We start from the raw sequence: 25935 nt of genomic DNA on the forward strand, positions 1-25935 counted from the left end.
TTACACAGCAATAATTATACTAAATATAAATGGATTGAATTTCAATCAAAAGGCACAGGTAAGGCTTCCCTGGTGACACACTGGTTAAGAATCTGCCTGCCAGTGCAGGGAACACAGGTTCGTGCCCTGGTCTGGGAAGATCTCACATGCTGCGGAGCAACTAAGCCCGTGTGCCATAACTACTGAGCCTGTGCTCTAGAGCCCACAAGCCACAACTACTGAGCCTGCGTGCTGCAACTACTGAAGCCTGCACCCCTAGAGCCTGTGCTCCTACAACAAGAGAAGCTATAGCAATGAGAAGCCCACGCACCGCAGTGAAGAGTAGCCCCCGCTTGCTGCAACTAGAGAAAGCCTGCATGCAGCAATGAAGACCCAACACAGCCAAAATAAATAAATAAATAAATAAAATAAAGAAATAGAAAAAAAAAAAAGAAGGCACAGGTAGCTGGGTGGATGAAAAAAACAAGACCTAACTCTATGAGGACCAGAGATATACTTTAGCTTTAAGTACACATAGTCTCTAAGTGAAGGGATGAAAAAAGATATTCCATGCAAATCCATGCAAAAGAGAGGAAGGATAGCTATAGTTATATCAGAGAAAGTAAACTTTAAGCCAAAAATGTAAATAAGAGACAAATAAGGTCATTAAATAATCATAAAGAGATAAACTTATCAAGAAGATAAAAAAATTGTAAATATATATGTACCCAACATTGGAGCACCTAAATATATTAAGCAAATACTAACAGAACTGAAAGGAGAAATAGACAACAATACAATAATAATAGGGGACTTCAGTGCCTTACTTTCAGCAATGGGTAGATCATCTAGACAGAAAAATCAACAAAGAAATATTGGAATTGAACTATACTTTAGGCTAAATGGATCTAACAGACATATATAGGACATCATAATTTCTTCTTGCATCTTAGAATCATTTTCAGTCTTCCTGAAGTACAATCTTTAGAAATTCCCTTAGTGAAATTGTCTTTGTAATAAAAAATCTTTTATGTTTTAAAAATCTGAAAATGTTTATATTTTAGATTCTTAACAAAAAATCTTGTGATCATGCAATTCTAGTCTGACAGTTATTGATACTATCAGAATTTTGACAATTATTATTACACTCTCTTTTAGCATCTAGTGTTTCTTTTTGAGATGACAGTTATTAATCTAATTTTCTTTGGTAGGTAATTTGTCATTTATCTCTTGCTTAAGATCTCTGTGTCTTCAGTTCCACTACAATGTGTGAATTTTTTTTCTGAATGATCCTTATTGGTAGATTCTGTGCTTTCTGTATATGTCATTACATGTCTCTGATAAGCTATGAAATTTTCTAGCCATTTTTCTATTCTAATGGCTATTTCTAACAAATATAGCCAAAAGTCTTATCATAAACCTAATTACCTTTACAAAGGAGAAAACTGAGACAAAGAGAGAACAAGTAACTTGCTAAAACCCACATCATCAAAAAATGTTAGTGATTCAAAACTCTCCATCTGGGAATCTAATCATGTAGTTTGGATCTTCTTATTGTATACTTTGTGTCTTTTAACCTTATTTTTTCATATTTTCCTTCTCATTGTTTTGCTTTCTTTGTTATTTCTAGAGATCTATCAGTTCATGAATTATCTCTTTAGCTATGTCTAATCTGTTATTTATTCCATTCAGGTAGGTTTTTATTTATATTTGTTATTTCTGAAAGTTCTGTTTTTAAAATTTCTTTGATAATTTTTGATAGTTTCTCATTTATTCCTCCTCTTTTATTCTACATTTTTATTTCTTTAAATATTTCACATATAGGGAATTTTTTTCATATCTGATAATTCTGGATTCTGAATTAGTTGGTTGGTTACTATGTTTGTCTTCATTTCAGTTGACCCTCATTTATGGATGCTTATTTATTTCTATGATTGCTATTGAATTTTCGTTGTAAATTCATATCTTATTGAACCTAATCTGCAGGGATTCTGAGGACATAAATGGGAGAATTTTTACTCTACAGAAGTTTTGTATTCTGCAAGATCCAGGGTCAGTACTGACCTAGGACCACTTAACTCCCTTCAATGATTTTATGATTAATGCGAGAGTTTCAAGTTTTGCTCCAATCTTGCCAGTGTTTGGAGACATGTTCCTTGGATGGTAGTACTGACCGAGGCATCTACCTTAAGGTAAGTCTTCCTTAAAATTCCCTGCTCCATTTACATCTACCACTTACTATCTCTGCTCCAGTGTCAGCTGGATACTTTTTCTCATTTTAGACATTTCACTTATGTTTAGCAAACTCAGCAATTGATTAAAATGTATATTTGTTATACTTTATTTAAGCTGTGGTTACATTTTAGCAGGAGTCTTCCCAGTAACTAGTTCACCTTCTGACCATTGCTTTTTTTTTTTTTCCTGCTAGTTTTTTATGACTGTGCTATTTAATTTTCAAACTTCAACAGAGATAATATTCCTTATAAATTCATTAAGAGTTAAAAGATCTATATGTGAAACACAACAAAATTATACCATATTTAGTTACTTGGATGTTTCACTAATCATTTAAAATTTTAAAAATTTTAAACCAATGTATTTAAAAAAACTTAGAAAAATAGATATTAATAAGCAGAGACAATTTTCTCCATAATTGTGAAGAGAGGCTTTTTTTTTTTTTTTACTTAATAACCTGATTTTGAAGGTTCATTTGCATTCCTATAGAGGCATTTGGAATACATACAAACCAACAGTAAATTGTTTCTGACATATTTATTAGTTTCCCTTTTCATTAATTATATTCTTTATTATTCAGAAGATTCCTTTTGTGGAAGCAGAATAACTTGGGAATAAACACAAAAACTATTTAACTACCAATTCAAAAAATGTTATTTCTTTCTCTGACCGTAAAAGAGTTAGTTCTTCAGTTACATCTTTACACTATTTATTGTTTAGTTATATTTAAAGGCAAGTTAAATGTTCATTATTTTTATATGTAAGACAAATGTGTCAGTATGACAGCCAGAGACAACACTTTTGAAAACAACAGTTGTTTGTAGAAAACATTAAGATGGTAGTTTTTAGCTGTTGCTACTGTGCTATGCTTTTGAAAGCCAAACAGACAGATGGGCATTCAATATTTTCTTGACTTTTTATATTTGTTGATAATTGTTGTAATTCATTTTGAATCTGAAGATTTGTAAAGCAATACTTGGGGATTTAACAAACCAAACTTGGATTAATGAAGCACAAACTGTCCAAATATTTTTCCTATATCAAACTTTGCTGAGCAGTAATAACTCTTTCTTTGGGTCAAGGGCTGATCCCAAAGCATCTGGGAAACAAATCCTTTGGAGCAATCACCAACAATCTGCACACACTCTAAGGGCGATAGAGTTCAAAATATTAAATCAAAACAAAATTTAAAAACTTTTTTCTTGAAGCAAAAGTAGTAATATTTAGTCGGTACTTATTAAATACTGAGTGTCCTAATTCCAGGTTTATAATCATAAAATTATTGAGAAACCCTCTGGAAATTAAACGTTTCACAATATTAGATGATTTCCATGCCTGTTTCTCCATATGCTGACTGTATTCTGGTGTTCTCCCTTCTCCAGTAAGAAATCGAGAAATTTTAGTAGTTTTTCCCAAGTCAGGGATAATTGGTGCTCAAAATAGGAACCCACCATTGTATTTCCTGCATTCATAATTCATAATCAAGTTTCTTTTGAAAGGAGACTTGCCATGTTAATTAGAGAAATAACAGGGACTTCCCTGGTGGTGCAGTGGTTAAGAATCTGCCTGCCAATGCAGGGGACACCGGTTTGATCCCTGGTCTGGGAAGATCCCACATGCCATGGAGCGACTAAGCTCGTACACTACAACTACTGAGCCTGCACTCTAGAGCCCGTGAGCCACAACTACTGAGCCCGTGTGCCACAACTACTGAAGCCCGCGTGCCTAGAGCCCGTGCTCCGCAACAAGAGAAGCCACCACAAGAAGCCTGCGCACCGCAATGAAGAGCAGCCCCCACTCGCCACAACTAGAGAAAGCCCATGCACAGCAACGAAGACCCAACGCAGCCAAAAAGAAAAAGAAAAATAACAATAATGAAAGATACCACCTATTGAGAGCTATGTGCCAAACACTGTGCAAAAGGATGCTTGGACTTGATCTCATTTAATCCTCACGACAATTGAAAGTAAGATTAATTACCTTTATTTTACAAAGCAGAAAATGGAGACATAGAGACAGTAAGTATCTTACCAAAATGCACACATCAGAAGTCCAGAAATCCTCAGAAACAAAGCCCTGCCTTTCCTAGAGCCTATGTGTGAACATGGTTTAACATGTAGTATGTTAGCAAATGTGATATACAGTCCCATGAAGTATGAAGTATACATGCTCTCCAACCAGTCAGTTCATGATTAAATTAAATTTTGCATAAACTTCAAGACGCATCTTGAGGAAAGCAGGAGGCTCGTTCAGTGACATATACAATAATGTGAGTGGATTTCAGCTGTTTTCCTAAGCCTTGAAGAGAGCTTTGGAAAACGGGATAGATACGATTTGTCAGATGGACAATGAGAGATTCAAGGGGTAAAGAGAAACCATTCACCCTTGCCAACTTTTTATTTATTTTCTCATTCTTGTCAAGGAATGGCTCTACATTTTGCTCAGACTAGCCTTCTAATCCTTGTCTACAAAGCCACGTGTATTCCTTTATCAAAAACTTGACTCCATGCCAGCCTCCCTAAGGAGCCCTACACCGATGATAGGTCAGATAAATGCATGCATTCTCTGATGCTTCTCTGACAAGGGCATTCCCCAAACACCTTTTGCTTAGAATTTTAAACATTTTCTTCAAAAACAAAATTATATCTGGTTTGTCACCTTGTTTTGTGTGATTGTAAATTCAGACATTCTTCCAGGTGTTTTGTACTACATGAAGTTCAAGAAATATTTAGTGCATTAAATGGTCAATTTGTCTGGTGGAATAAAAGCTGGGATAGTTAGAAATGGCTTGTAAAGGGGATAGAGTGTACAGTTCTGTAGTAACAGGTAATTCCCTCATCAATAATTACAGCATGGTATCTTAGCTAGGGTATGTGGTTGATGGTAGGCCATCATGGAGAGGGATTCATACTTTCATTGAGAGAGCTGCCAAGGGAGGAATGGAGTAAATCTCTATCTATAAAAAAGGCATGGAAGAGACCAAGAAGCTTCCCTGGTGGAAAAAATGACGGTAATTTTAAGAGTGGGTGGGAGAGGTCACCATCTCTTTTTTGCAAAACATTTCAGGTATCCACCTTTTGCTCTGTGCATTCATAGGGAACCAGAAGAGAATGAAACATATATGAAGGCGCTACAAAGAACGCCATACATACTGCTTGAGGGTCCCAGAATGGTGCAAAGTGGAACTCTTCATTAGGGTACGCAGGTAGGGATTTGGGGGGAAGGGCTAAATGTCATGAGCATCAGTACTAGAGGACAGTTTGAAAGGTTGACCATTCAGAGGTAAAGAAAATATTCAAAGATACAATTGGCCACTACTTCATTTAAGCATTCATTTGATATTACAGAATATAATATAGGATATTATATTTATAATGATGTATATAGAATATAATTCTTAGATATTATTGCCTGACAGTTAAACTTCTTAACATAACTTTATGCCATAAAAACAAGCACTTGTGCAGTATATAGAGCTGGAAGGGAAAAAGACTCACTGCTTTTTGATTCACAGAATTCTCAAGACTATGGTAAAATAAAGGGGAGATTCATAAGAATACCATTCTGGTCCCTTTATTGTGGTGATAGTTAGGAAGTTACAGACATTGCCTAAATAAATTAGCTTTTTCAGAAATTGCTAGATATTTTCCTTCTAACAGTTTCTTCTGACACACAGGCTTTGATCTCAGCGGCTTTGGAATATACCCTGTTGGTCAGAAAGAGGCAGGTTCCATCCATCACTATTACAGAGGGAATGTATTCTCTGCGGAATCCTTTAAAGGCTACAAGTTCAATTCCTCCTATTGGTAGAGTGGATTGCACGTGTCTGGCAATTGAATGTGACTCCCCACGAAGTTGGAAGGTGCATGTAGCACGCCCAACAGTCTACACACAAAGAAAGATCAAGTTGGCCTGCCCCTCTCTTTGGAGCTTGGAGCTCACTGATCTCAGTAGAGTGTCACTGTCCCCTTTATGACAGCCACTCATTTCCCAGGCCTGCTGAGTTTCCAGACTGCCTTCCTATTGTATGTATACACAGACTGATTATAAGTTCACCACTTCCTTCCACCTTTTTGTACAGGGTATTATCTATGACAGATGAGTGCAATAAAGTGAATCCATTTTTTTTTCCCCCTCTTGCAGGCAGCACAGTGAGTTCTAACCAACAAAGGCACATTGAGGTAAATCTTTAGCAGTGTCACCACATTGACTTTCATCATTTTCACCTTTCCTTTCACTGATTTTTATCCCTGGAGTTGTAAAACATAGTTTCACATTGTGACCGTCCTCTAGTCCTCAGTAGAATTAGTTACACTGACAAGAACATACTCTTTTTCATAGACACTCCATCACAGCTCAGCCTTCATTGCTTCTCTCTCTCCACAAATTCTATTTTATAGATAAAAGCTCAGAGTTTCAAAGGATGAAAAAGTTTCAAAAAAGTCAAGCTTTCATTTTAAAAACATAATGCAGTGCTAGGGAACTATTGGAAAAAATGTGATGGAATATTTAATAAGGGAAATGTTTTCTATATATTAGGAAAAAAATCCAAAGCAGTATACATGTGATTTTTAAAAAAATTTATCTTATAAATATCATACTATACATGTACAGAAAATATATGGTTGTTTGCCTTTTTCTTTTCTTTCCTTTATTTATGAATATATTTGGTTTTGTAATAAAATTTTAAAATGTGTAAAGGCAAAAAGGAAAACAGAAAATAAGAAATAAATACAATAAGGTTCTTTTAGACTGTTTAGCCTACATAAAAAAAAATTTGAAAAGATTGGTTCAAATTTGTTGTTTTATTCAATTGTTTATTGCGAAAAGGAAAGATATTTCAAAGAGGAGGAGGCCTGTAAGAAACCACCACTGTAATACCATAGCGATTTTCTTAAGTTACAGACAATTTTAAAACAAATGAGGGTGCTTTGTAGGGAAAGCACATTTCAAGGCATCTCTATGGGAACACTGAGAAAGAATCCACTGGAAAAGGGAGATACAGAACCCAAAAGCTAACTTTTGCCTATTTAACCATTTAAATAATTGCTCTCATTTTCTTTGCAAGTTGTTAATAATTTAAAGGACAATTATTATGTCTGATCTTTGGATTATTGTGTCCTCCTTTCATTTAATCAACCGGTAATGAACCCCTACTATGTTGCGTTCATTCAGATCTTTTTGTGATGTTCCTTTTCCACTATGCTCAGTGGCTGAGAATCTCTGTAAGAGAACAGGTTAAGGAAAGAGATAGGATAGGGAGGTAAATGGTAAGGACCAGAGGGACCTTTGAAAGCTCCCATTCTGGAAAGCACCTGATTGAAACAAAAGAGAATCATGGTGCGTTATAGAGACAATTGGGGAGGTGTTTTTTGTTGTTGCTTGCTTTGTTTTTTAAGAGAAAGAAATAGGAAAAAAACCCCAAAAGACAAATATGTCACATGAGGAAGACATTATTCTTTTAGAGGAAATTTGAAGCCCAGACAGAGCCAAATAGTTAATTAACTTGGAAAGACCAAAAAGTAAAATTTAGGGTGCTTGTAGAACTTGCTTTAAACAATCAGTTCTCAAACTAGCTTGTGCCTCTGGGAATCTTGTACTTAAGATCCAATTAATTTGTGCCTGAACTAGTCAAGATTACATCCTCAATACTAGAACTAGTACGAGGATATTAGCAACCTTGACAGGTAAATAGATAATCTATTCTTGACGTATAGTCTTGTTCATCTAAGATGAGAAGACTATTAGACCTATTCTGTATACATATTTAAGAATTAAAAAGAAAGTTTGTGAGATAGATATCTATGTAAATAAAGTACAATTATGGTAACTTGAAGTTAGTATGGTTGCCAGATTTAGCAAATAAAAAATATAGGACTGCCAGTTAATTTGAATTTCAGATAAAAGACAAAAAACTTTTCAGTATAAATATCTTATGCAAAATACTATATATTATTTATCTGAAATTCAGATTTAAATGAGCTTCCTATGTTTTATTTGACAACTCTAGAACTTAGGAAAATAATTAGGGAATGATTAGGAGTTGAGATTTTAGTAATTCTTTTGGGAAAGGCAAGGAAGAAAGAAAAGAAGGAAGGAAGGAAGAGAGGGAAGGACAAAGGAAAGGAAAAGGAAATCTTTTGATGTTCCAAGGAAAGGTGGCAAGCTATCATCCTACTTTTCTGAGAAAATATAAGAAAAGGGATGAAATACAAGAAGATGTATACTAGACTATTTTATAATGTAGGGTATCTTTTTCACAATTGCTTCAAGATTAGGACAAAAAATTCAATTCAGATGGTTATATTGAAAGCAAAATTTAGAGTTTTATTATATAGGTATAATAAATGGTATTATAATGGTATATATACCATTTCTCTTTGACTTTCTATTATGAAGTATTTCAGACATATATAAAAGTACAGAGAGCAATGTAACATATACACATGTATCTCATCCCAGATTTAAGTAATTGTTACTACTTTCTATATTGTTTCACATCATTTTTGTAACATAAAAATTAAAACTAGAATTGAAAACCCCTCATATCTTTTCCAGTCCTGTTCCTCTCATTTCTTCCTCAGACATGTCACTATTCTGAAGCATCCTCTTGACATATTTTACACGGTACTAGTATATTATATATGTATATTTATATAATATGTACCTACATATATATGTATATCCTTATGTCCATAAACAAGATTTATATCATTTTGTTTGATACTTAAAGGTGCCCATCTTCAATTTGCATTATTCACTAAAAATTGTCTTTGACGTTTATCCATGCTGACACACCTAAATTTGGTCATCATTTATTTTAACTACTGCACATTATGAATATACTACAATTTATCCATTCATTTCTTGACAAGTGTTTAAGTTGTTTCTAGTTTTGCACTATTGTCAATGATGCCACAGTAAATATCCTCAAGAACTTCTCCAAGCACATATCTAAGAATTCCCCTGGGTATATACTTGAAAATGAAATTGCTACGTTACAGCTTATGAGCATCTTCAATTTTGTTAGATATTAACAAACTGCACTTCAAAATGGTTGGTTAACAAGTTCACTTTCCCACCAACAAATGAGGTTTCTCATTTGCTCACATCTTAATTAACACTTAGGATTTTCAGACAATAAAAATTGCCAATCTGGTGAGTACTGTTTAATTTGCATTTGCATTCTCTGATTACGAGGTGAGATTGCGATGTTTTCATATATTTATTGGTCCTTCTGATATCCTCCTCAATGTATTGTTTTGCTTTATTCGTTGAGCAGTCTGTGTGTCAATATACACCTTCTTAATTTCTGTCTTAGGTCAAGTTCTCTAAAAGCAGAGGATGAAAAGAAGATTCTTGTACTATAAGGAATGATGAATAGTACACATGCAGAAAAAAACCTGCTGGGGGGGGGTGGTGCGATGAAGAAAGTAAAATAGAGAAGGAGAAGCTCAGTAAGAATGTGCTTTCAGATAAAATCAAGCCTCAGCCTGATCTCTCAAGGAACTCTGAGACATCAATGGCACAGCAGAGTCTGTCTATCCTGAGGTAAGAGAGTAGGGCTTTTGTACCTCTGGGACAGAGGATCCTGGCTGCAGGCCATGTTGGGTGGGGCGGTAACTCCCAGACATTCCCCATTGGGGCAGCTCTGAAAAGGACCTCTGAGGACCCGAGATGGGCACCAACCAAGTTTTCTACAATTACTATAGTTTCATAATAAATATTTTTCTCTGGTAGAGATTAACATTCTTTTTCTTCTTCAGAATGAACTTGGTTATTCTTGGACCTTTTCTCTATGAATCTTAGGGTCTGCTTATTAGGTTCCATAAAAACATGGTATCTATTTACTTAACTTTTTTGCATTCTTCAATAAACTGTACAAATTTTTGCTTGTATGTTTTATACTTATTTTGTTAGATTTATTCCCAGGTTCCTCGAAGTTTATTATGAGTGAGATTTATATTTACATACAATTTCTAATGGATTGTTGCTGTTATATATAAATGTCATTCTTTAAATTTTTTTTATTATAGTTGATTTACAATATTATATTAGTTTCAGGTGTATAACATAGTGATTCAATATTTTATAGATTATACTCCGTTTAAAGTTATTACAAAATAATGGCTATATTTCCCTGTGCTGTAAAATATAATCTTGTTGCTTATTTATTTAAAACATAGTTGTTTGTGTCTCTTAATCCTATGCCCCATCTTGCCCCTTCCCCCCTCCATCTCCCTACTGGTAACCACCAGTTTGTTCTCTATATCTGTGAGTCTGCGTCTGTTTTGTTATATACATTCATTTGTTTAACTTTTTAGATTCCACATATAAGTGGTAACATAAGAGTATTTGTCTTTCTCTGTCTGACTTATTTCACTAAGCATAATACTCTCTAGGTCCATCCACCTTGCTGCAAATGGTAGATGGTAGAATTTCAATTTTTTTCAACAGTGTAGGAGGGTTTCCTTTCCTCCAATACTCGCCAAGACAAGATATTTATCTCTTGTCTTTTTGACGTCAGTCATTCTGACAGGTGTGAGGTGGTATCTCATTGTGGCTTTGATTTGCATTTCTCTGAAAATTAGCAGTGTTGAGCAATAAATGCCACTCTTTGTATATATTTATTCATAATCCTGCAATTTTGCTCAACTCTTATTAGTTCTAATATTTTGTTTACACATATTTTCTAGTCAGATGATTTAGTCATCAGAAAAGTTTTATTTCTTCCTTATTTCTGTTCCTCAGAATCTTGCATTGCATAGGAGGTCAGAAAATGTTGAAGTGGAGAGAATAAGTAACCCTGTTTTTTTCCTGACTTTAAAGGGAATGTTTCAGACCTCTCACCTTTAAACTATTTATCAGACTAAAATTCTAATATTATTTTGAGGGTTTTTTGTTGTTGTTGCTGTCATTTTGTTTTGTTTTTAACAAAAGAGTATTGAATTTCTTCAAATCTCTTTTCTGCATATATTGAAATGACCAAATTGTTTTTCTATTTGCATCTTGTAATGCAATAAATTACATTAATACAATTTCTAATGTTAAGCCATTCTTGAATTCCTGGAATGAAACTTGGTCACAAAATGGGGTTTGTTTGTTCATAGTAAACTGAATTTGATTTGCTAGTAACTTGTTTAAGAAGTTTGGAACCATGTTGGTAAGTGAGATTGGGATACATGTTTTCTTTTTCACGCTGTTTTCTGGTTTTGATTTTGAGGTTACTCTATTCACATACATGGGTGGAAAGCTTTTTTTTCCATCTCCATTCTATAAATATTACGTACAAGATAGAAATTGCCTATTTCATGTTTGTAAATGTTCTTGGGTGCTTGAAAAGAAGGAATATTCCCTATTTTTTAGAAAAAGGTGATTAATTGTTTCATTCAAATTTTCTATATCTTTGATGTTTCTTTTGTCTGCTTAATCTCTTGGATCTGGGAGAGCAGTGATAATATCTCAAATCATAGTTGTTAATTTAAAAATAATTTTCAATTATTGTATATTGTGTAGTTATAATGTAAGTTGCATACAATTCAGAATTGATATATGTTCCTGGTGAATTATTCCCTTTATTATTAAGCAATGACACCTTCATACTCTAGAGTAATTTTTCTTATGTTAAAGCCTATTTTTCTTCAATATTAATAGTGCCACATCATCTTTCTTCTGAGCACTATTCCTGTTACATTTTTTTCCTTGCTCTTTACTCTCAATCTTTTTTGTCATTTATTTTATGTCTATTATAAAATTAATACAGCTTTTAATATTATTTTTATTCAGGTTAGGAATCTGTTAACAGACAAACTTAATCTGTGAATATTTATATGCTTACTGACATATTTGAAATATTTCTACCATTTTACCTTATTTTATGATTTCTTTTTATATTGTCATGCTTGTAGTTTTTTGCTTCTGTTTTCCTTTTCTCATGCTTTCTATTGGATTAGATTTCTTTACGTCTTATTTTTTGTTTTAGAAACTAGATATTCTGCTTCTGTTTTTTTGTGGTTACACTTAAATTTGTAAATAATTATAGTTAGTTTTAAACATTCTAAAGTTCTTATCTCTAGACTGCTCCCAAGCAATTCAAAATAGTTAACCTCATCTCTGATTTCCCATCCCCATCTTCCATACAATTTTACCAAATTAATCATTATTATTAGTAGTATTTATATCTAATGACTAGATACCAACGTATTTGTCAATTTCTTGCTTATCTTGCTTCTTGAACCTATCCATTATTCTAGTTTCTATTCTGTTCTTACTAAATTTCATATTTCATCAAGAGTCTGTAAGTAGTCAAATCTCTCAGCCCCTATTTGAATATTTAAAAATTTTTTCTTCTTGAATAGTCGTTTGAGTAATGAATTCTACACTGACAGTTATTTCCCTCAGCACTTTGAAGCTATTATCCTAAGGTTTTCTGATTACTTGTTTAGGTATTCCACATTTTTCACTGGTTGCTTTTAAGATTTTTATCTTTAAAGTTCTGCTTTTTCACAACACTGTAGGTAGGTATTTGTTTTACTTTTTCTACTTTGTACTCATGTTACTTCTTCTTTTGAAGACTTAGATCTTACTTTAATTCCAGAACGTTTTTTTTTTTTATTTTTTTATTTTTTTAACATCTTTATTGGGGTATAATTGCTTTACAATGGTGTGTTAGTTTCTGCTTTATAACAAAGTGAATCAGTCATACATAAACATATGTTCCCATATGTCTTCCCTCTTGCGTCTCCCTCCCTCCCACCCTCCCCATCCCACCAGAACGTTTTTGACAATTATTCCTTCAACTGTTGTCTCTCCTTAATTCTCTAATTTTTTCTGAATATTCAGTTAATATATTTTGGACTTTCTTATTTTATCCTCCATTTCTCCTGACAGTTCTGTCACATTTCCCTTTTTTTCTGCTTTACCCTACATACCAAATACTTTTCTAGATGTAGTTCTATTTTTCCTAATTTTTTATTTTTTATTTATTTATTTATTTATTTTTTGCGGTACGCGGGCCTCTCACTGTTGTGGCCTTTCCCATTGCGGAGCACGGGCTGCGGACGCGCAGGTTCAGCGGCCATGGCTCACGGGCCCAGCCGCTCTGTGGCACATGGGATCTTCCCGGACCGGGGCACGAACCCATGTCCCCTGCATCGGCAGGCAGACTCCCAACCACTGCGCCACCAGGGAAGCCCCTTAATTTTTTATTTAACCTCTATTGTGTTGTGTGTTTGTGTGTACTTACTTCAGTTGTTAGATTTTTAATTTCAGGGTTCTCTGGGGTTCAAATCCTTCAGGTTTAATTAATACATTTCTTTCCTTCCATTATGTCTTCTAACCTGTCTTTAACCTCTATAATGATTACAATTTTTAAAATTTTATAGATTCTTTTAATTGTTGTATAGTTTTATATCTTGGGGTGTTAAATCTCCTGTTTTGCTTGCTGATTCTCTCTCCTAGTGGACAGTTTCCCCTCCCACCCCCTGTGGTGCATGTGTGTAGGGATGGGTTTATTTAATTTTTTGAGAACACCTTCAGCTAGGTGTGTGTGTGCGTGTGCACACACAAATTCTTGTGTTCAGAATAGTGAATGATTCATAAAGCTGTTTCATTTTGCTTTTGACAAAGGTCTTAAAACAATTTTTATGTAAATTTTCCATTTTGTTAATCCAATATAAAATAGTTGGGAACTGATTTTGCTGCTATTCATAGGGACCCTCAATATAAAGATGAATCTTCTTGGATAAAATTAGTTTGCAAGTAGCCTGTACATGGATGATATACATCTTGATGAAGTTCTCAGATACTCAGGTTCATTTTCTCTCTACTACTTCACCACCCTAATGCACAGCTTACATTCTTCGACTGTTAGAGCTCAAACTATTGCATCCTTCCTCAGGAGAGGAAGCAGGGGAAGGTGAAAGGAAAAAAAAAAAAACTGTACTTGCCTGCCATTTAAGGAGTCTTCAGAGACATTGGACCACAGATAATTAGCCAGAACTCTTCAAGTAACCACATCCAGGTGCAAGGTAACCACCCTACCACCACCACCAAATATACTAATTTAACTGGTGTCATTCTCAACCCCAATAACATAGACATCCTCTTAATAAGAAAGAAGGGGAAGAATGGATATGTGATAGATACCTATCAGTGTCTGTAAAACCCAGTCAAGCAGATATAATACACTGGGACTTCATACTCATGTGTACTGCTTATCTGCAGTTTTCTTTTCTTAAAAGTGATATTTTCTTCACCTATGGTTCTAGGTAATTTGCAAGCTTAGCTGGAGCATCTCAGGCGAGTGGGTGGGAATTTTCTAATTCTCTTTTCCACAGAGATAGTAATTCTTCAATGTTTTATTCTATATACAGGGGATTCAGTTTTATCCCTGGCTTTCCTTTGAGTTACACCTATTTATTTGTTTTTCTTTGGTTCCATAGAAAAAGCAACCTTTTTTTAATATTGTGCTTTAACTAGTTTTTCTATTTATTTGTAGCTAACAGGTGAGACTATCCATATTAGCAAAAAATGTAGTCAAATTATAAAAGTGGACATTTAACCTCAGGACACTTGTTTTCACTCATCCATTCATGTACCTAGTTCTAAATATATAAACGATCTAAATGATGTTGATACATCTGCCCCAGCAGAGGATATATTTGGTTGAAAAAATTGCTTTTCATAGATAAATTCATGTATATTAAAAAGATATCTCTCTTGTCAAATAGCAATATGTGAGTGTAGGGAGGTAGGGAAGATTGGAAAATGGGCAAAAGTAAATAAAAATTAGAGACTCAAAATACATTTTTAATTCCCTTAATCCTGATAAAGGAACTGAATAATAAGAACGATAGGACTCATCTGCAATTCTCTATGACTATACAGTGCAAGGTAAAGAAAAAAATTACTGCAAAACATTAAAATGTAAAGAGATTCTAGAATTTTCATTAACTTGTATGACTTCAGGAAAGTCATTATTTTTTTCAGTGCCATCTTCTCCATTTAGAAGATAAGAGAAATAATCAATGTTTTCTTATTTTCACACTTAAAAAAATTTACAATTTAAAAATCACTCTAACTCCAGTAAAAATGTTATCTTGAAGGTAACCATTTTGAAGAGGACATGATAACCTTATTATAAATCTGTAAGAATTTTCTCTTAAAACAATGATCCTGATTCCTACTAGCATCTAGAATCTGGACACAGTATACAGATGACCCCAAAGGCTATTGGAGAAAATAAGGAAAGCCATAGCAGAATTTGCTAGTATCTAGTATTTTCTTTGTTCAGTTTTTGTAGGATCTCACATTCAGAACATATCCTTCATTTATAGTAGTGAAGAAAACAAGACAGAAAATGAAGGTTAGGGCTAGGGATTAGGTTTTAGAAGACATTAATAATTATGTTTAATAACTTCTTGTAGTTTGCCATCTTAATCAATAGTTCAATCACTTAGGGACTCCTATGAAAGAATCTAAAATGTTGGCATGCATACATCTCCAAAAAGGTAAAAATAGTCATAATTAGGTAGACGTAAGATTAAGTACTATGCTCTATCCTTCTATATAGACATATCTTGGGGTACCATTCTTACCCATGCTCCCAGAAAAAAAAATCCTGCTGTAACAGGATCTTTCAATTACAAGTAATAGAATATTCAATTAAAAGTAGCTTAATATAGGGATCATTACCTTATATAACAAAAAGAGTCCTGGTAGAACACTTGCCAATTAAACCAGTAAATCAACCAGATCATCATAGATCAAGCTCTCTCTAACATAACCAGGAATCATTTTAGTCCTTAGAATTGTCCCTTTGTGGTCATAGATCTTGCAATTCTGGGCAACATCTAGTGAAAGAACAGACAGATATTTTTCCTAAGGATCTCTTTGTATTGCAGAAGAAAATATTCCCCAGAATTCTCTCAGCAGACTTTCCCTCACATCTTATTGTGCAGAATTGGATCATATGCCCAAGTCTGGCAAAGCACATTGTGATTGATTTAATCCAATCAAGACTCACTGTCTTGGGCACAATAGTTCTATTAACAAGGAAATGAAGGAAATGTCCATTGAAAAGACAATCTACGGTATCTATCATAGCTGCACCTACTCAGAGCTCTACGAAGCGTTTTTGCCTCTGACCCACATCCTGTGGACTAAATCATGTATAGACACAGGGCCTGAAGTAGCCCATCTGTAAATTGTCCATCTCTCTAGATTGAAAAATACAAAGCAAAAATAAGAACAAAAACCCTGACCCAAATTTCAAGAAATTTGGACTGGAACATCAAGAACAGCTTCATTTGGTTGCAAATGAAATTAGTTGACATTTGTGGAATACCTGAGATAAATTAATAGTGAAGCACAAGAGTGCGAGACTATGAATTCTTGCTGCTGAGGCCCACTAGCCTGTCCTGATGTTCACGTCCTGCAATCTTGGTACTCAGCATTTTCTGTATTTCCATGAGAAATCTTATACCTCTGTCTACAATAACCTCCTTTCCTCCAGTACCTACATCCACAGACATCGGCTACAGCTTTGAGTTAGTTTTGAATTGTGTTTTCATTTCTTGCAACACATTTTTTGTTGTTGTTGCCTACAACAGAAATAGGTACCATGTTGATACAAAAGAATGTGGGACATTGAGAACTGACGGTCAGGTCTATAGGAACAGTGAGACTCCCTTCCATATTCCAGGATGGGAAAATAATAATCCATGATATGCAGCGGCAAATTATGGAGGGGGTGGAGGGGCAAGTGAATAAACCTTCGTCTTAGAATGCCTGGCTTTATGTGCATTCAGAAACAGAGTCTTTATGTAACCTTGATGCAGAAAGACTTCTTTCTGCAGCCAACATGCTGAAGCTGCTTAAAGATGAGGTCAGAAAATAATCTTAGAAGATATCAAATTGCAACACTAATTTATTTCCTAGCAGTGCCAGGTTTCCATGATAAAGGTTTAAGCACAGATTAAAAGAGATTTTGACAATTAAAATCTGAATATTTGAGAGAAATCAGATATGCCAGAGGAGCGGACAGCATTGTTGTTCTTGCCATGCAGCATCTTGATTTCTTTTTGAGTGGGGAAGTCAGGTAAGATGCCTTGTATTACCTTAGGCAAGGGTGGCATATGACTCAAGCTAAGCTGATCAAGCTCTCCATGTTGGCCTTAGATCTTGAACAGAGTGACCAGAGGCTGGAAAAATGGATTGAAATAATTGACCCAAGACCACAGATTTTCCACTAATGCCAGCTGCTTAGATCTCCAGAGCTACTTGGGCTCTTGTCATCTCTGAGCCAGTATCTGAAGCTTTGCTTTTCATTTTGGGAGGTGGCCATATACTCCAATAAATGATCTATTTTCTTAAGTTGGTTTATAGTAGCTGAAATAAAGTTATTTGGAATAGGGCAGTGCAACCAACGTGGGGAGAAGTGGATGGATTCTTGATATTTTTATGTATAACCTACAGTATTCTGTGACTGGTTATATTTGGAGGTAGGGAGAGGGAGAGAGGAGTTCAACACCCATTTCCAGGCTTGAGCAAATGTGAGGATGGTAGTGACAGTTATTGAGATAGGGAATAAGGAATGAGAAATAAGTTTACTGAAAAAATTATGAGTTTAATGATAGACATATTGAGTTGAGAGGTCTTTGCCAAAATCAGTAGGTAGTAGGCCATATGTGGTTTGCAGTTTAGTGGGGAGTTTAGAATGGGATCTGTTGGCAACTGCCAGAATCCCCACCACCACCCCACAACTCCTGAACTTTTAAGATAAGGGCTATTACGGTAGTAAGATTCAAAGGAATGATCTCTGAAATCTCCATTCCTAACAGTAGAATACTGCAATAAAAAGCAAAAAACAAGACAAAACAAAAAACTTATGGGGTATTGTAGAAATTGTTGCTAAAATAAAAGACCTTAGAAATGAATGCATGGGGTCAGTTAAATGTTTATAAAATAAAGCTGTATAATAAATAACCACAAAACCTCAATGTCAAGTAACAATAATTTATTTAGATCAGAAATAATTTATTTAGCTCAGCTGATGTTAGCTATTATTTTTTAGGAAAACATGTGGATCAGCTAGGTGACTCTGTTAATTTGGGCTATGGTCACTCACATGTCTGGGAGGCAAATGGCTGTCAACTGATCTAGGGTAGCCTAGCCTGAGATGACTGGGGAAACTCAACTCTGTTCTATGCATCTTATCCTCCAGTTGGCTAGCACAGGCACCTTTTCATGGAGAGGACCAAGAGAGAAAGTAAACAGAAACACACAAGGTCTCTTGAGACCTATGTTCAAAGCTGGGACACCATCATTTCCACTGCATTCTACTGGGCAAAGCAATTCACAAGAACATTCCAGATCCAAGGGGTGGGGAAAAAAAGACTATGTACTTTTAGTTAGAATTATAAAGTTGTACGGTGAAGGAAGAGGGTGGGATGGAGTATCAGGACCATTAAAAAATCAGTCTATTGCACATGGTGTTTCTATCACCTTCCCATTCAACTCATGTTGCCTAGTACAGAAAGGTTGTTGGTATGTTGATGGTATCTAGGTATAACCATAAATAACAGTGTAGTTATCAAGGTGTTGACCTTCATTCTGATTCTCTTCTGGGAGTAATTTCCTTCTCTTCCAAATTAATAAAAATCATGGCACTTTGGACCTGGGTTTTGGTTTTGCTAACACACTTTTGTTTGTATCTATCAATCTTAAAAGTTTGCCTTCACTTGGCAGGGTAGATTAATACTATTACTGTGCTCTCCAGGGAAAAGTCAACTTTATAATGGGGTCTGTGACACAATTTAATTAATGAAGACCTTGAACACCCTACCACATCCTACTAGTGTACCTGATACAGGTTTACTGTAATAACGATGCTAAATGCTGATAATCTCTGAAGGACCAAAAATTGAAATCATCTGTCTTGGTAAATTATATGTGTCTGGGATGATGAAAATGATGAAAGATAAGTTTGACAAAACACGGGGTGCTGATACCTTGCTAGTTGATTGTAGCTCCTTGTTTTTAAGAGTTTGAAGTATATTCGAATATTCTCTACAAAAGTTAGGGGTAAGTTGCATAAATTGGATGTCATCTGACATATTCACCAAGTTAATCAGGCGTAGCAGCATGTTATTTTCAAGTGGGAGTGGTATTTTGTAAGTTAGAATATCTAAGACTACAAATAACAGGGTATCTAACTCAACTTGGCCTGAACAGTAATGAAGTTTATCATCTCATGTGGGAAGATTACATGGGTAGAGGCTCCAAACTCTGCTTCTCTGTGGTTCTCTCTCTTTTTTTTTTTATGTTGCGGGTAGTAGTTAATTATTTATTTTTGCTGTGTTGGGTCTTCAGTTCTGTGCGAGGGCTTTCTCTAGTTGTGGCAAGCGGGGGCCGCTCTTCATCGTGGTGCACGGGCCTCTCACTGTGGCGGCCTCTCTTGTTGCAGAGCACAGGCTCCAGACGCGCAGGCTCAGTAGTTGTGGCTCACGGGCCTAGTTGCTCCGCGGCATGTGGGATCCTCCCAGACCAGGGCTCGAACCCGTGTCCCCTGCATTAGCAGGCAGATTCTCAACCACTGTGCCACCAGGGAAGCCCCTCTGTGGTTCTCTTAACTCAACCTCTTTCTTGTGTCACCATCTTGAGACTTACAGTTTGATAGATGCAGCAGTGTTTGATGTCAAAGATAGACATTGTCCAGAGATATAAAAAGCAGATAATTTTTACTGGAATCTCTTAAATGGAAAGGAAATATTTTACAGAAGGCTTCAGATACCTTTCTAAAATGAATGATAAGCCCCAGCTTCCTTTTGCAGAAATTCCATTGGGTCATCATCTTTTTAGGCAGCAATTATTGAGTGCCTTTGGGTGCCATGACCAAGACAGGCATGGTCCTGCTCTCCTGGAGCTTATCATCTGCTTATTCCACATTAGGAACAAAGTGCATGTACCATCCTCTGAAAATGCAGAGTTTCTTGTATTAATATACATTAAGGATAAGTAATTCTTAGCTTGTTGGGCAATATGGGAGTGGGCCCAAACAGATAATAAAAACCTATATCAAGGTGCTCATAGGCCTATACCTGCCCAATTACAATTTCATCCAAAATTTCATCAGGGTTTTTAATTTCAGCTTAGAGGATTTTCTGATTGCTTTATGTAATAGCTGGCATTAGTTCTAACAAGACTTCTAAAATATTGCAGCCCCTATTGGGTATCTTAGTTCAGGCTGCAATAAAAAAAGTAAACAGGGCTTCCCTGGTGGCGCAGTGGTTGAGAGTCCGCCTGCCGATGCAGAGGACGCGGGTTCGTGCCCCGGTCTGGGAAGATCCCACATGCCGTGGAGCGGCTGGGCCGGTGAGCCACGGCCGCTCAGCCTGCGCGTCCGGAGCCTGTGCTCCGCAACGGGAGAGGCCACAACAGTGAGAGGCCCGCGTACCGAAAAAAAAAAAAAAAAAAAAAAAAAAAAAGTAAACAATAGAAAAATTATTTCTCATAGTTCTAGAGGTTGGAAGTCCTTGATCAGAGTGCCTGCATGGTCAGGTCTGATAAAAGCTCTCTTCTGGGTTGTAGACTGCCTTTATCTTCTTGTATCTTCACATGGTGGAGAGAGGGCAAGAAAGGTCTCTGGAATCTCCTTTGTAAGGGCACTAACTCCATTATGAATTTTTGGAGGGGCATAAATATTCATTTTATAACATTGAGATATACCTGCATTATGGTGCAAAAGGGAAATACTGTAGTTTTCTTAAGCAGAATCATAAGCAGTATTTCCAAGGTTCTATATCTAGAACACATTATATAAATAGCCCACACCCATCCTGTAAGGTCTAGACTTGTATGTCCAGCAGCATACATTAGTTCATAGATGTCTTAAACCTTCCTCAATTGCATCATGTCCAAAACTAAGCTCATCATTTCCAGTTTATCTCCATATTCACTTTTTTTTTAACGCTCGTGCTTATTTATTTTTTATTGTTATTTTCTATACAGCAGGTTCTTACTAGTTATCAATTTTATACACATCAGTGTATACATGTCAATCCCAATCTCCCAATTCATCACACCACCACCCCCATCCCCCTGCCACTTCCCCCCTTGATGTCCATATGTTTGTTCTCTACATTGGTGTCTCAATTTCTGCACTGAAAACTGGTTCATCTGTACCATTTTTCTAGGTTCCCCATATATGCGTTAATATACAATATTTGTTTTTCTCTTTCTGACTTACTTCACTCTGTATGATAGTCTCTAGATCCATCCACGTCTCACCAAATGACCCATTTTCGTTCCTTTTTATGGCTGAGTAATATTCCATTGTATATATGTACCACACCTTCTTTATCCATTCATCTGTCGATGGGCATTTAGGTTGCTTCCATGACCTGGCTATTGTACATAGTGCTGCAATGAACATTGGGGTGCATCTGTCTTTTTGAATTACGGTTTTCTCTGGGTTTATGTCCAGTAGTGGGATTGCTGGATTGTACAGTAATTCTATTTTTAGTTTTTTAAGGAACCTCCATACTGTTCTCCACAGTGGCTGTATCAACTTACATTCCCATCAACAGGACAAGAGGGTTCCCTTTTCTCCACACCCTCTCCAGCATTTGTTGTTTGTAGATGTTCTGATGAAGCCCATTCTAACTGGTGTGAGGTGATACTTCATTGTAGTTTTGATTTGCATTTCTCTAATAATTAGTGAAGTTGAGCAGCTTTTCTTGTGCTTCTTGGTCACCTGTATGTCTTCTTTGGAGAAAGGTCTATTTAGGTCTTCTGCCCATTTTTGGATGGGGTTGTTTGCTTTTTTAATATTGAACTGCATGAGCTGTTTATATATTTTGGAGATTAATCCTTTGTCGATTCATTTGCAAATATTTTCTCCCATTCTGAGGGCTGTCTTTCTGTCTTGTTTATGGCTTCCTTTGCTGTGCAAAAGCTTTTAAGGTTCATTAGGTTCCATTTGTTTATTTTTGTTTCCGTTACTCTAGGAGGTGGATCAAAAAAAATCTTGCTGTGATTTATGTCAAAGAGGGTTCTTCCTATGTTTTCCTCTAAGAGTTTTATAGTGTCCAGTCTTACATTTAGGTCTCTAATCCATTTTGAGTTTATTTTTGTGTATGGTGTTAGGGAGTGTTCTAATTTCATTCTTTTTTTGTTTCTGCAGTATGCAGGCCTCTCACTGTTGTGGCCTCTCCCATTGCAGAGCACAGGCTCCGGACGCGCAGGCTCAGTGGGCATGGCTCACGGGCCTAGCCGTTCCGTGGCATTTGGGATCTTCCCAGACCGGGGCATGAACCCGTGTCCCCTGCATCGGCAGGCAGACTCTCAACCACTGCACCACCAGGGAAGCCCTCTAATTTCATTCTTTTACATGTAGCTGTCCAGTTTTCCCAGCACCACTTATTGAAGAGACTGTCTTTTCTCCATTGTATATCCTTAGATTAGTTGACCATAGGTGCGTGGGTTTATCTCTGGGCTTTCTATCTTGTTCCATTGATCTATGTTTTTTCTTTTTGTGCCAGTACCATATTGTCTTGATTACTGTAGCTTTGTAGTATAGTCTGAAGTCAGGCAGTCTGATTCCTCCAACTCCGTTTTTTTCCCTCAAGACTGCTTTGGCTATTTAGGATCTTTTGTGTCTCGATACAAATTTTAAGATTTTTTCTTCTAGTTCCGTAAAAAGTGCCATTGGTAATTTGATAGGAATTGCATTGAATCTGTAGATTGCTTTGGGTAGTATAGTCATTCTCACAATATTGATTCTTCCAATCCAAGAACATGGTATATCTCTCTATCTGTTGGTATCATCTTTAATTTCTTTCATCAGTGTCTTATAGTTTTCTGCATAGAGGTCTTTTATTTCCCTAGGTAGATTTATTGCTAGGTATTTTGTGCTTTTTGTTGCAATGGTAAATGGGAGTGTTTTCATAATTTCTCTTTCAGATTTTTCATCATTAGTGTATAGGAATGCAAGAGATTTCTGTGCATTAATTTTGTATCTTGCAACTTTACCAAATTCATTGATTAGCTCTAGTAGTTTTCTGGTGGCATCTTTAGGATTCTCTATGTATAGTATCATGTCATCTGCAAATAGTGACAGTTTTACTTCTTTTCCAATTTGTATTACTTTTATTTCTTTTTCTTCTCTGATTGCCATGGCTAGGACTTCCAAAACCATGTTGAATAATAGTGGTGAGAGTGGACATCCTTGTGTTGTTCCTGATCTTAGAGGAAATGTTTTCAGTTTTTCACCATTGAGAATGATGTTTGCTGTGGGTTTGTCATATATTGCCTTTATTATGTTGAGATAGGTTCCCTCTATGCCCACTTTCTGGAGAGTTGTTATCTTAAATGGGTGTTGAATTTTGTCAAAAGCTTTTTCTGCATCTATTGAGATGATCATATGGTTTTTCTTCTTCAATTTGTTAATATGGTGTATTACATTGATTGATTTGCATATAATGAAGAATCCTTGTATCCCTGGGATAAATCCCACTTGATCATGGTGTATGATCCTTTTAATGTGTTGTTGGATTCTGTTTGCTAGTATTTTGTTGAGGATTTTTGCATCTATATTCATCAGTGAAATTGGTCTGTAATTTTCTTTTTTTGTAGGGTCTTTGTCTGGTTTTGGTATCAGGGTGATGGTGGCCTCACAGAATGAGTTTGGAAGTGTTCCTTCCTCTGCAATTTTTTGGAAGAGTTTGAGAAGCATGGGTGTTAGCTCCTCTCTAAACGTTTGATAGAATTCACCTGTGAAGCCTCGACTTTTGTTTGTTGGAAGATTTTTAATCACAGTTTCAGTTTCATTACTTGTGATTGGTCTGTTCATATTTTCTATTTCTTCCTGGTTCGGTCTTGGAAGGTTATACCTTTCTAAGAATTTGTCCATTTCTTGCAGGTTGTCCATTTTATTGGCACAGAGTTGCTGGTAGTAGTCTCTTAGAATGCTTTGTATTTCTGTGGTGTCTGTTGTCACTTCTACTTTTTCATTTCTAACTTTATTGATTTGAGTCCTCTCCCTCTTTTTCTTGATGAGTCTGGCTAATGGTTTATCAATTTCGTTTATCTTCTCAAAGAACCAGCTTTTAGTTTTATTGATCTTTGCTATTGTTTTCTTTGTTTCTATTTCATTTATTTCTGCTCTGATCTTTATGATTTCTTTCCTTCTGCTAACTTTGGGTTTTGTTTGTTCTTCTTTCTCTAGTTCCTTTTGGTGTTAGGTTAGATTGTTTATTTGAGATTTTTCTTGTTTCTTGAGGTAGGCTTGTATAGCTATAAACTTCCCTCTTAGAACTGCTTTTGCTGGATCCCATAGGTTTTGGATTGTCATGTTTTCATTGTTATTTGTTTCTAGGTATTTTTTGATTTCCTCTTTGATTTCTTCTGTGATCTCTTGGTTATTTAATAACGTATTATATAGCCTCCATGTGTTTGTGTTTTTTACATTTTTTCCCTGTAATTGATTTCTAATTTCATAGCATTGTGGTCAGCAAAAATGCTTGATATGATTTCAATTTTCTTAAATTTACTGAAGCTTGATATGTGACCCAAGATGTGATCTATTCTGAAGAATGTTCCATGCGCACTTGAGAAGAAAGTGTAATCTGCTGTTTTTGGATGGCATGTCCTATAAATATCAATTAAATCTGTCTGGTCTATTGTGTCATTTCAAGCTTCTGTTTCCTTATTTATTTTCGTTTTGGATGATCTGTCCATTGGTGTAAGTGAGGTGTTAAAGTCCCCCACTATTATTGTGTTACTGTCAATTTCCTCTTTTATAGCTGTTAGCAGTTGACTTATATATTGAGGTGATCCTATGTTGGGTGTATATATATTTATAATTGTTATATATTCTTCTTGGATTGATCCCTTGATCATTATGTAGTGTCCTTCCTTGTCTCTTGTAACATTCTTTATTTTATTTTATTATTTTATTTTTTATTTTTTAACATTCTTTATTTTAAAGTCTATTTTATCTGATATGAGTATTGCTACTCCAGCTTTCTTTTGAATTCCATTTGCATGGAGTATCTTTTTCCATCCCCTCACTTTCAGTCTGTATGTGTCCCTAGATATGAAGTGGGTCTCTTGTAAACAGCATATATATGGGTCTTGTTTTTGTATCCATTCAGCAAGCCTGTGTCTTTTTGGTTGGAGCATTTAATCCATTCACCTTTAAGGTAATTATCGATACGTTTGTTCCTATTACCACTTTCTTAATTGTTTTGGGTTTGTTTTTGTGGGTCCTTTTCTTGTACTGTTTTTCCCACTTAGAGAAGTTCCTTTCTCTTAGCTTTTGCTTGTCTGTAAAGCTTTTTTTTTTTTGCAGTACGCGGGCCTCTCACTGCCATGGCCTCTCCCATTGCAGAGCACAGCCTCCGGACGCACAGGCCCAGCAGCCATGGCTCATGGGCCCAGCAACTCTGCGGCATGTGGGATCTTCCCGGACCCGGGCACGAACCCACGTCCCCTGCATAGGCAGGCAGACTCTCAACCACTGCACCACCAGGGAAGCCCAAAGGTTTTGATTTCTCCATCAAATCTGAATGAGATACTTGCCAGGTAGAGTAATCATGGTTGTAGTTTCTTCCCTTTCATCACTTTATGTGTATCATGCCACTCCCTTCTGGCTTGTAGAGTTTGTGCTGAGAAATCAGCTGTTAACCTTATGGGAGTTCCCTTGTATGTTATTTGTCG

This window comes from Tursiops truncatus, chromosome 2 (genome assembly GCF_011762595.2).
Source record: "Tursiops truncatus isolate mTurTru1 chromosome 2, mTurTru1.mat.Y, whole genome shotgun sequence".
Lineage (NCBI taxonomy): Eukaryota > Metazoa > Chordata > Mammalia > Artiodactyla > Delphinidae > Tursiops > Tursiops truncatus.